Here is a 12970-nt window from a genome sequence, read left to right as displayed (position 1 = left end):
TACCATAAATGCAGAGCTACATTTAAAACTTGTAAGATTTTACTAATTTTTGTGTTATAAATGGCACCCCCACATCCATACTTCTAAATTTAGCTGAGTGTGTGAGTAGAAATGTCAAGGACTAGGAGCCAAATTATTTCAAGGATAGAATGAGAAGAACAGTACTGCTAGACATGAAATAAGTCCGTATAATTACACCTGCAGTGCTGGTTTATACTTTACAACTCTCAGAATGTCTACAGGACTGACCATACATAGTATAGACTAAGACATGGAGAAACTAGAATTCTCATACTTCCTTGGTGTCAAATGTAAAATAGCCAAAACACTTTAGGAAACAGCTTGGCCTTTCTTAAAAAGTTAAGTAGATACATACCATGTGCTTCTTTCAATTCATTGCTACGTATTTACCTGAGAAATGGATATAATAGCCTTCGCAAAGACTTAAGTACAACTGTATTCAAGCTGGTCAAAAGATGAATTATAAACACATGATTAAATATCCAAAGACTGGTGTGCTACTCAGTAATAAGGAAGAAAACACTCCATCCTGGGCTAGCTCTCAGAATTGTTTTGTGAACTGAAAGAAGCTAGACCATCTACCCTCCCACATCACCCCTCAAAACAGAATATATATCATGTGCTTATTTGTGATAGAAAATTCTAGAAAATGAAACTTTGTTCATAATAGCACCATTCTTCCTCCTCATAAAACAACTGATAAGCTAAGGGAAGAAAGATATACCTGGTTGTATGAGGGCAAGTTTGGGGGCTGATGAGTATATTCTTTATCTTGATTATGGTGATAGTTTCACAAGCTTATGATATATATGTTTATATATTTGCATATGTTATCAGACTGTGAATTTTAGATTTGTGCAACTTCTTGTATATCAATTACATCTCAATGAAGTTGTTAAAATATTCATTTGTGTACTCAAACTGACTTTTTATGGTTAAATGTTTTATTATTATTATTGTGAAGATGATGTCTAGAGGGGTTATCTCCATGCCTTTTTGGCCTAGTCATATGGGAACCCTTGAATAATTGGTCATGCTTTAATTGCTATACTGTGTCCCAAAGACACTATGTAGCAAACATGATAGAAGCTCTCATACACATTTTCCTAAGATTAAATTTTCCTCAAGACACTGTAAACTTTGTTAGCCTCATGTCCGTTGAAACCTGAGTTCAACTAATGATGGTTGGTGGTTAGATTCTTAGTTGTAATGATTCTGCTGATTGACCGTTACAGCAGTAGTGTTCACACTTGGATCTCAAGAAAGGAAATATTGCAGAGTTCTTATATTTTGTTTTTTTTGACGAACATGCTTAGGGCCTCAGTTGGTTATCAGTACTGAAATAAAACTCAAGCTTAGAAACTTTAATATAGTGCTTTACCTTAGCTTCTAAATGCAAAGTTTTATTTCTGAATAGCTGCTTGTCTATTCTTACTTGTGTTTATGGTTGGCATTCTCTAAAAATTTATTTGTAAAGAAATGCATTTCTGGCGGCCTGGAGTTTGGCTTAGTGGTAGAGTGCTTGCCTAGCATGCATGAAGACCTGGGTTCGATTCTTTGGTATCACAAATATAGAAAAATCTGGAAGTAGTAGAGCTGCAGCCTTGAGAAAGCCCAAGGACAGTGAGCAAGGCCTGAGTTCAAGCCCCAGGACTGACAAAATAAAAAAAAGAGAGAGAAAATGATTTATTCTGTGACCTTGGTCTCTACATAGCAGAGTATATTTCCAATTAGAAATTAACCTAAGGCTAGGTTATGATGGCTCACTCCTATAATCCGAGCTACTCAGCAGGCTGACATCTGAGGATCATGGCTCAATGACAGCCCAGGCAGGAAAATCCATGCGACTCTTATTTCCAATTAAACACCAAAAAGTTAGAAATGGATTAGTGACTCAAGTGGTAGAGTACTAACCTTGAGCAAGAAACACCTCAGGGTACAGCATCTAGGTTCTGATTTCAAGTCACGGGATTGGCATACACACAAGAGAAACTATATCGGGTAGAATATTAAGCAGTATACCATATTTTGACTGTTTAAATCACTGGATAGTAGTTTCCCAGGGGGCCTAATTCAATGTTAAACTGTACATACGGTTAACCCTTTGTTTTAGCAACAGTAAACATACATTTTTCTTGTGTATCCTTCTCTCTGGAATTCTGTCATCTTCTCTTGGTAATAAACTTCTATCCCCTTGCAAGGGAAGCTGCAGGTCAGACTCTACCTCTCCTTTAGAGTATCTTTGACCCCTCCCTACCCTGGCTTTTCTTTGTCTTCCAGTGCCTGTTGTATAGGCTTTCCTGATAACACTCCTCTGTGCCATAATGTGGTGTGCTGTCTTTCACCTGAGTGTTTTGTAGAAGTCTGGAAGAAAAGGGCCGGTCCTAATTTCTGTTTATATTTTAGGCAGTTAAATCTCATTCTCAGGAAATGTTAGGCATTGGTATAGATGCTTTTCAAATGAATGACTAGGTCCTTCATTGTTGCTACTGAATATTGAATTTGAGACTTTATGAGATCTTGGCAGTTTAAAGTTTAATGAGCGCAAGCACGCACAGTGGAAATTTATATTCCATGAGAATTTAGTGACATGAAAACTTTACATGGAACTTAAAGGGACATTAGTAAATTTGTTGGCTAAATTAAGGCACTTATATTGCAATATGAACCATTAATAACTTACTTAGTTGCTTCTTTGCTGCTGCAGAGAGCAAAGGACTTCTATTACTGGAGTAAGTGCATTTACATTTTAAAGCAATGGTGCTCTTAGGGAGCTGGTAATTTGTATTTCTTATCATTAATAGCACTGGGTTTGCTGCCAACATGTGAATAAAACTCTTTTTCTACATTGTTTTAACATCTTATCTCAGAGAGGTAGTTATTATATCATGGCTTTTCTTGTAAGAAATGGGTGATGTCTTTAGACACATATATAATAGTCTTTTTTTGGACAGAGAAGGACCTCAACGCTTTTAAAATACTCAAATCCCACTTATTTAAAAATTCACACATGAAGGTGTGCTGTGGCTTGAGGGGCAAGGCAGTAGCCTTGAGTGGAAGAGCTCCAGGACAGTGCCTAGGCCCAGAGTTCAAGTCACATGATCGACAAAAAATTTGCATATAAGGAGGGGATAAAAATAGAGGAAGGTTGGATAATGGATACCGAAGCATAGTGGCATAGGAAGAATAAAATCTAGTATTTTATAGACCTTGGGATAACTAGAGTTTACAATAACTTACTAGTTATTTATATGGAGGTAGAAGAGAGGAATTTGCTGGTTCCAAACTCAAATAACTTATAAATGCCTGAGGGGATGGAAATGCTGCTTTGATTTTTGTCATTATATATGTGTATACATATACCCAATTATTACAACCTGTCCTATGACTATGTGTAATTATGCCAGTTCAAAATAGTGTGTATTTTTAAAAATACAGAGCAGTGCTTGCTTACTTTGTATGAAATAAAGGTATCTAAAGGAATAGAATATTTGTGTCCTAGTGTTTATATCTAGCTCCAGTAAGATTAGTTTTTCACAATCAGTTGACTGTAATATTTATTATCATCATCAGATCCCAAATATAGCTGTTATGTTTGCCTTGTAATTAACTGCATGTGCACATATTACTTGGAGTTATTATTCATAACTCTACAGGCTTAGGCAAAAAATGTCTTATACTCTCAGTGATGCTGGTTACTTTAGCTCTAAATAGATGAGAACTGAGGGGAATCTTCATAATATTCTAGGTCAATTCTTTATTTTTACAATTCCTTACTATATCTTCATTTTTCTTTTTTTGCCAGTCCTGTGGCTTGAGCTGAGGGCCTGAGCACTGTCCTTGGGCTTTCTCAAGGCTAGAGCTCTACCACTTGAGCCACAGCACCACTTCTGGATTTTTCTATGTATATGGTACTGAGAAATCAAACAGCATCTTTGTGCATGCTAGGCAAGCACTCCACTAGGCCAAACTGCCAGCCCCTCATTTTTCTTTCCTTATTTAAATATGTCTCCTGGAAAGTTGAAATGACATGACTTCAGAATACAAGACAGAATATTTAAGGAAAGAATGAGATGTGGTGAGTAGCCTCATGCTTGTCATCATTATTTAATATTCTTTAGTATAGCAGTTACAACATGGCATCCAAAAGCTCATATAAACCACAGGGTCTCTGCCCACCACAACTAAGTGGAACTATTGCTCCTCATTCTGCATATTGACCCAAAGACATGCAGTCCTAGATAACATTAGTCCTTGAGAGTCACATCTTTAAAATTTATTTATTTATTTATTTATTTTTGTCAGTCTTGGGGCTTGAACTCTGGGCCTAGGCATTGTCCCTGAGCTCTTTAGCTCAAGGCTACTGCCCTACCCCTTGAGCTGTAGAACCACTTCTGGTATTCTAGTGATTAATTGGAGATAAAAGTCTCAAGGTCTTTAGTGCTGGCTTTGAACCACAATCCTTAGATCTCAGCCTCTTGAGTAGCTAGGATTACAGGCAAGAGCCACCACGCCTAGCTGAGAGTCATATTTTTATTACTAATATATAATAAACTCAGTTAACTGCAATTCCAAATCTTTAAATTTTTGTACTTTTCCTGCTTTAAGAGCAGGACTTCACACTTTTGATGACAACAAGCTCCGGTTGTAAATATGATGATGATTCTTACCTGTTGATGTTTTGATTTTATTTCCTCTCTTACAAATGACAGAAAACATGGGGTGCTTTATCTTTATGGAACTGATTTGTTTCTCCTAACAGAAAGATCTCCAGTTCTATCTACTTTTCAGGATATAGCATAATTTCATTCTTAATGGTTAAGTAAAATATAATTGTGTGTGTGTACCACATGCCTGCTGAGTTTTTATGAACTCAGTTCCAATTTTTCCTCTGGTTGTAACAAGCTTAGTATCTAACCTTGTCCTAATTACTGAGGTGGGGAGGGGGCTGGGAAGTGCCGCTTGTGAGAAGAGGGTGACAGACTTTCTAGAAAATCAGGAGGATGTTTTTCCATTTTCACCTGTGTCCTGTCCTTTGATTTCTGAGTACTTGGTATATGGTTCCTTGATGTCTATTGAAAATGAAAATCTTATGATAAAAAAATGGCTGAAAACTTGAATGCTCTTAAATAACTTTGCTGCTTAGTATGCAAGTGGTGGCAGTTCCCAGGAGGAGCTACCTATATATCTCGCCACATTTTATTTTAATTAGCATGGCTCTAGTTGGTCCCTGCAAAGGGAAGTTTAGTTCTGTGTTGAATCCAGAATATTCTAAACCTTACTAATAGAAAACACTGCCAGAGGATGGATGCTTGTTAACAAGGGACATATTTCCATATCGCAGCATTTCAAGTAGAATAACTAGAATTGAGGAAACTGGGGCAATACTTTGTTATGCAATTTTTCCTTGAGAAAACTAAAAATATATTTTCAGCAGAGAATGAATTATAGTGACTTGAGGCTAAGTAGCTCTGTTTTAATTAATGGTCTTTAACTCACTAATAATGTTACACAATTTGAAGGCAGAAAGATGCTGTTCGAGCAGTTTAAGAGAATATTGCCATTTCTAAGTACTTGGCACTTACATGAAAGTATTAAGTACTATGACCTTGGAGTTCCAGGTGTATGGGCTCTTTTATTTTCTGGTGAATAAGCCAGTTACTGGAGAAGAGTTAACTCTTTTTCTGAAGTATTTTTTCCCCTTTAATTAGCGATATGTAAGGATTACCATCCCTCATGTCAGCTTATGAGTACAATGCCTTTGAGTGTTACTCCTTTTGTTCTTCCACTTACAGGAGATACTAATAGTAGGCAGAGTCATAGATTTAGACAGTAGAATAGGGTCGAATAGGGATTGGGAAAGGGAAAATGAGAGCTGTTTTAATGACAAGAGAATTTCTGTTTGGGAGGATAAAGCTCTGGAAATGATGGTGGAGGTTACTACCTTAGCTTCTGCTGTGTTGTGATTTGAATTTGTTCCCTAAAGTTGATATGTTGCAAACAGAATGACTGTGTAATAGTGCTGACAGCTGGGGCCTTGATTGGGTTGGAGGTCTCTGGCCATGTGATGCTCCCTGATGCGGGAAGACGACGTTCCTCCCCAGAGGAATGGCTCCTCATCCTTGGACATTCTAGCCTCTAGAACTGTAAGGAATAATATGTTCTTTATAAATCCCCCAGTCTGTGGGATTCTGTTACACAGGGCACTGTTATAATAATAAAATATTACAGCCTGGGTGGCTTAGACAGCAGGAACTTACCACTGTTCTGGACAGCAAAGTGCCAGCTAATTCATTTCTCATAGGGGACCCTATCCTGGCTTACATCCAGCTATCTTCCTGCTAGGTCCTTCCATGGTAGAGAGATAGGGATGGTGGAGAAAATTCTCTGTTCTCACAAAGTCATCTGTGCCACTATTCTTGTGTCTTCATGTAAACTTCAGCACCTCCCAAACATACTTCCGGATACCGTCACGCTGAAGCTACAGTGTCCATTTTGTGTGTGTGTGTGTGTGTGTGTATGTGTATGTGTGTATATATGTATGTATATATGTATATATATATATATTTGTAGGTCATGGGTCTTGAATTCTGTGCCTGGGTGCTATCTCTGAGCTCTTCAGCTCAAGGCTACGGCCCTACCCCTTGAACCACAGCCCTATTTCCCTTTTGTATTGATTAATTGGAGATAAGAATCCCATGGTCTTTTTTTTTTCTTTTTTCTTTTCATTTCTTTTTATGATTAGAACAACTCAGCAAAATAAAATTCTGGTTTAATGTTGGACAACATTGTTTCACACATATATCAAACAGGCCCCCAAAATAAATAAACAGCAACTTCATAGACAAAAAAAAGGGAAAAAAAAGAAACCTTTTTATCTTTGGTCTTTTTAACCATCTCATACAAACCAACTACTTTATAGTATAGCTAAGTACATACACACAAAAAGTTACTGGAATGCTCGGATAAGATCGCTTTTTTTTGTTGCTGTTATTTTTTCTTTTTCTTTTCTTTTTTTTTTTAACCAAATAAGTATTTATTTATTCATTGTATTTTCCCAGAAAAAGAAGGGAAGAGTCAGCATGTGTTACAAAAAAAATGATTAGAAAAGGGGAAAGAAAGTACTCGGGTACAGCACAAATCAATCATGAAACAAAACACCCAGGGCTGGGATCATCAAAGCCCACGGGAGCTTCAGTCTGCAGGGATCAGAGAAAGGACAGACAGGTACACTCTCCCACCCTCCCGCCCCATAAAGTCAAGATTTCTCACAAAGCTTTGGTTTCTAGCGTAAACATGGCGTTACATTCGTCCGTCTCCTATTAAACAATCTTGTGGCCACTTTGACATAACTTTCTTGCACCTGTGTACAAGTTCCTGAGTGACTTGAACATATATTCATATTCCCTTTCCTGGTCTCCTCACCCTACTTTCTACATGGAAAGCCCCAATTGCTTCCCTCTAGTATGAAAGAATAAGTAGGTTTGATCATAAATGTCACGTATGGTAATAATCATTTTTTTTAAAGGGCTCAAGTTTGGAACACTGTGGGGGTAGAGCCCTAGCTTTCCCTGAATTTTTGTATACGTCACATAAAATTTGGAGAGATATTACCAGGATTGTATATGGGCACGTAGGTTTTCTTTTGAGGGAGAAAAAGGGTAGGGGCTAGGACTTGTTTTTAGAAAAGTTCTAGTCCAAAATGGGAAATAAGGGAAGCGAGAGCACAAAAGAAAAACAATGGTTCAAGATCCTCACTTTAGAAGAGGTACCCCTAACTTTGTTTCAATTTTTTTTTGTCTAGTGCAGAACCTTCTGTCAAAGATACTTTGGCTATTTTTCTCACTTCTAAAAGTAAGTTTATAAACAATAAAACCCCAAAAGAACACGGAGAAAGACCCATATATTATTATTTACACAAACTAGGCCACCTAGCAATTACCAATTCTGAAACTCAATAAAGTCCTACAAAACCTAGACAAATACAATTAACTAGAGGGGGGAGGGCAGCACTTGTGGGGAGACAAGAAACCAGGATCAGACACACATCACCCAATGCATTCTATTGCATTTGTCCCGTTTCAACAGTGAGGTAGGTTTGCGGTGATCTCACAGCATGTAAACGAAACCCCCTTTTTCTCCTTTAGTTAACACAACACTATGAACCACTATGCAGCAGGGCAGGACACTGGCTCCGGGTGCCACAAAAAGACCCTCAATTATTGGTCTCCCTGGAAGTCAAGACTTTTGAAAGGCTGAGGATTTTGGTCCTTGTTTTATATATCCATCCCTGTCTGGCTAGTATAAGGTGGACACAAACCTGTGGTCTCAGAATTGAACCATATCAATTCCTATTTCTTAGAGAGAGAGAGAAGAAAAAAAGAAAGGACACATAGTTACGTGTGTGGTAAGCTAGATTTTCCTAATCCAGGAAGGGATAGATTTGGTATATGGAAAGAAAAACCAAGTCCCAGAGCCCTAGGATTAGACAATCACCACTAACCTTGGCTTCCTCTCTGGGCCTCTTCTACCTTCTCTACACCACAGTTTCCTGTTTAAACTAATTTCCATTCTTCCAGCAGAAGGAGAACAAGTCATGGGGCAGCCCAATTAAAAACCGAGTCTCCCACAAAACATTTCCATGAGTGGAGGGGGTTTCAAGAGGACCCTATGGCAGAAAAGCCAGCTCTAATTGGCAAAAATGAGGTAGTGCAATAGGCTGTGCACTCCAAATGGTTGCTCTCCATGGTGATAAAAACAACAAAGTCTTCCTGCTGTGCGGACCTGGAGCTGCTGCCCACTTATCCCTGGGATTGCTCATGTACCTGAGAACACAGTGCAGGAATGAGGGCCTTAAGATTAAAATATATAAAAATACAAAACCAGAATATATTAAGAAAAAAATTAAAATGCACAAGATACGTCATTCGCACAAAGAGTGTAGTTTGGCATCCTGGAGAAAGTGGGTATCCAAGGTGCAGTTATCCAAGGGAGCAAATAAATTACAATCACATTGGCCCAGAAAAGGGGTGGGAAAAAGCTCAGAGGAGCAGGTCTGCAGCCATTCCCCAGCCACCCATTTTGCCTGTCATCACAACCCAATGCATGGGACAACTCTCCAAGAACCGCAGCTCAAAATAGGGAGATGAGGATACAAGATGGGGAGGCAAAACAAACAAACAACAAAAACAACTCTGCCTTGCTCCTAAGGCCCTTTCCCACACAAGGTACTACCTGAGGGATTGAGCCCATTCATCTACCAGTCGGTCTTATGCTTGTTTCACATTCTGGCAAGGGAATGATTACACATCCTTCTTTAAAAGAACTTGCCAATCTGGGTCATTTTTAGAAGCTGGAGACTGATGGGTGAGGCTTATCATGTAAAGCATTTGGGCTTCAAGGATGGTTCCCTCTAAGCCCCTCAACTTGAACTGGGATAGATCACGATAGGAGTTCCTATGCATCACCCCGTCCCCTCACCAAAAGAGACGATGGGGTGATGCAGGGAAACCCCGGCCTGAGACACATGGCAGTACCAGATACTCGCCAACCCACGCTATCCCCCCTCTCTCCATTTTGCCGATTGATGCCTGCTCCTTGAAACTTCCTACTAGCAAGAGTTGGGCCCCTGACTGATGACTCAATTCTGGGCCTGGGGGAGCAGTGCAGGGCTGTGGATCTCTTCTTCTTCCTCCCGAAAGTAGGCAGGCTTTCCCTGGGAACTGGGGGCCTGCTGGGCCTCCAGTGGACAGGAGGCCACCATATGGTTGATGCTTTGGCAGAAGTGGCACTTCTTGGGCTGGGGTGGCAGTTTGCATTCCTTGGCATGATGGTCTAAACCACCACAGGTGTAGCACCTGTCTCCTTTGGACCTGCGTTTCTGCATGTTCTTCCCCTTTGGCCGCCTCTCACTCCCAATACAGAACACCCGGCCAGGCCCAGTGACAGGGATGGATTCTAGGCCTTTGGCAGACTTCTTAAAGGTGAACTCCACAGCCTCACCCTCCTTCAGGCTCCAGAAGCCTTCCATGTGCAGCTTACGCTGGTGCACAAAGACGTCCACCCGGGGGTCGAGCTCGACCCCGGCGTGGGTGGTCATGGATAGGAAGCCGAACCCCATGAGCACGTTGAACCACTTACAGATGCCTCCCGGTGCAGCAGCTGGGGCTCCTCGGCCGCCCGTGCTGCGTCCGCCTTGGTGCAGCCACCTGCAAACTGCTGGTTGGACACTGAGCCCATGGTTGTTGGCTGAGCCCGCGGCCTCGGCCCCTGGTCGGCCGGCTGCTGGCCAGAAGTCCGGAGGTAAAGGGGAGGTTCGGAGAAGAGGCTGCTACATCTTCCCCCGCCTATTTTTTTCTTTTTTTTGATATTTTTTTATTGTAATTAATAAAGGGGGTATATGATATTTGCCAGATAGAAGGTGCACTAATTCACGTACATTGATACCCTTTCACATGTCTTGGTCCCCATTACCCTCCCCCACCCCCCTCCTTGTTTTTCCCCCTTCCCTACCCAATTTCAAATAACCAAATACAAATATATCCAATATATCAGATAACAAAGTGGGATACTGTAACAATATGAGATAACCAAGAGACAGCAAAAGAGCTGAGAGATAACATAGTACATTAAGGACAACAATCATTCATTATATGGCTTTTGTTTCAATATCCTAGAGGTCCTTTCAATTAGCGTCATACTATATGGCCTTTTGTATCAAGGTTTTGCTCTATTGCAAATCTCTGCTAGGAGAGCCCAAGGTTTCTACTGATTATGACAAATGAGGGGAACCATTGAGCCTATGTTCCTTTGAGTCTGGCTTACTTCACTTAATAGGATTTTTTCTAAGTCTTTCCATTTCCTAACAAATGGGGCGATGTCATTCTTTCTGACAGCAGCATAGAATTCCATTGTGTACAAATACCACATCTTGTTGATCCAGGTTTTTTTTTTCTCTCCTTTGTGATTATAATGAACATGGTCACACCACAAGTGGTCAGAAGTAGGACAGAATGCTCAGAAGGCTGGTTTGGTCATCTGAGATCATTAAAAATGACCGACCCCTAACCATATGTACAAAAATATAAAATGTAAATAAAAATACAAACAAATTTTCCTTTTTAAAGTACTTTTAAGAAGGAAAGCAGGGCCTTGGACGTTTGGTATTTTCCTCCCCCCGTTGCAGATTCTCGTGGTGGGGTGGAGGAGTGGAGGAGAGCCGAGGCCAGGCTGCCCGCAGAGGGCGGCGGCCCCTACTCCAAGGTGACCCCGTGTAGGTTCTGAGGCTGGCAGTGGACGGGCCTGGGTCACGGAGGCCTTTTCAGTTACCTTTTCCTTCTTTGCTGTCTAGACCTCCCCACCACTCTTCTGCTTCTTGGTATCCACATCACCATCCTCATCATCTTCAGCTGCCTCTGCCTCCTCATCTTCACCTCCATCCCCCTCCTCACCATCGCCCTCCTCCTCCTCCTCCTGCTCCCCCCCTTCATCTTCATCCACCTCATTATCAGCTTCCTGCTCCCCAGCTTCCTCCTTAGCGTTCCCACTGGCAGGGGCATCTCTTCCATCCTCTGCCTCCTCCACACCTTCCCTCCTCTCCTTCAATTCCTGGGTGGTGATCTCAGGGCTGGTGTCCACAGCCTCGAGTGACAGGAGAGCTGGAGGACTGGGGGCGGGGGTCAGGGGGAGAAGGCTTTGGAGAAGGCAGGCGTGAGTCCGCCCTGGAGGAGGAGGACCCAGAACAGTGCAAAGGTGGCTCTTCAGAGCAGCCAGCCGAGTCTCCCAGTCTTCCGTGCCCCGGCTGGCTTTGAACCTTGTTCCTCAGGTCTCAGCCTCCTGAGTAGCTAGGATTACAGGTGTGAGCCACCACGCCCGGCCATTGTGGATATTTTGAAGAGAGGATAGATAAAAACATTCAGTTCATAACAGTTGCCCAGAAACGTCCCATTATATACTTAGAAATGATGGAAATAACCCCAATCAGAAAGAAGTGATAGCAATAACGCCAGTGAGAAAGCCAACAAAACACTGTGATAGTACCAGCTGCTGACAGGAGAGTGGAGCAGTGACCTCTCCCTCATTGCTGGTGGGAATGCACCATATTACAGCTTAGTTTGAGATGCTTTTATTTTATTATTATTATTTTTTTTACAAAAGTCATACTCCCAACCATAGGATCCAGCAGTTGTGCTGTTTGAAATTTGTTCAAATGATTCAAGATGTTATACCAACAACCCAGCCCTGCATGCATATGTTTGCAGTAGCTTTATTCATAATTGCCAGACTCAAAAGCTGCTAGGAAGTCCTTTGGTAGGTGAATAGATAAACAAACTGCGATACAGCCAGACTGTAGAATATGATTCAGCATTGGAAAGAAATGAGCTATAAAGCTATGAAAAGACACAGAAGAAAAAAAAACTGTGTATTACTAAGTCAAAGAAGATTATCTGAAAAAAGTGACAAATTGTATGAGTTCAACAGTATGGAATTCTGGAAAAAGCCAAACTCTGGAGACTGAAAAATGGAAGGTCTTAGGGGAGAAAGAGAGATGGATGTGGGAGCACAGACATTGTAGGGCAGTGAAATGATTCTACAGCATATTACGGGGATAGATACATGTCAGTGACTGTTTATCCAAGCCCACAGACTACAATGTGAGATCTGGGCGTGGGTGACCCTGGTGTGTGTGTGATTGTAGGTTGATCAGCTGTTGCAGGTGCATACCACAGTGATGCATATTGACACTGGAGGAGACTGAACACATGTTGGAGTTGGAGTTAGGTGGGAAATCTCTTTCTGCTTCATTTTTCTGTGAACCTAAAACATGATTAAATTTTGTTTTCTTCATTCAAAATACTTTTGTTTTATTGGATAGACAAGTAAACCCATGTGGTGTTGTTTGCAAGTGTACACAAATGTATTGACTGTAGTGTGGTATTTGCAGGGGAGA

The 12970-nt window shown here is 41.0% G+C and overlaps 1 protein-coding gene and 1 pseudogene across 7 annotated transcripts in view; one reads left to right on the top strand and one right to left on the bottom strand.

Moving 5' to 3' along the window:
- Window positions 1-12970, top strand: part of Dnm3 (dynamin 3) — a 485204-nt gene that overhangs the window by 81685 nt on the left and 390549 nt on the right. The gene's annotated exons all lie outside the window — the stretch shown is intronic.
- LOC150057774 (protein lin-28 homolog A pseudogene) lies at window positions 9662-10260 on the bottom strand (annotated as a pseudogene).

The sequence above is a fragment of the Megascapheus bottae genome, chromosome 10 (genome assembly GCF_031878675.1).
Source record: "Megascapheus bottae isolate mThoBot1 chromosome 10, mThoBot2.hap1, whole genome shotgun sequence".
In the NCBI taxonomy this organism is placed as follows: Eukaryota; Metazoa; Chordata; class Mammalia; order Rodentia; family Geomyidae; genus Megascapheus; species Megascapheus bottae.
The sequence above is the reverse complement of the archived record's forward strand: the minus strand, read 5'-3'. Positions and strand labels throughout refer to the sequence as shown.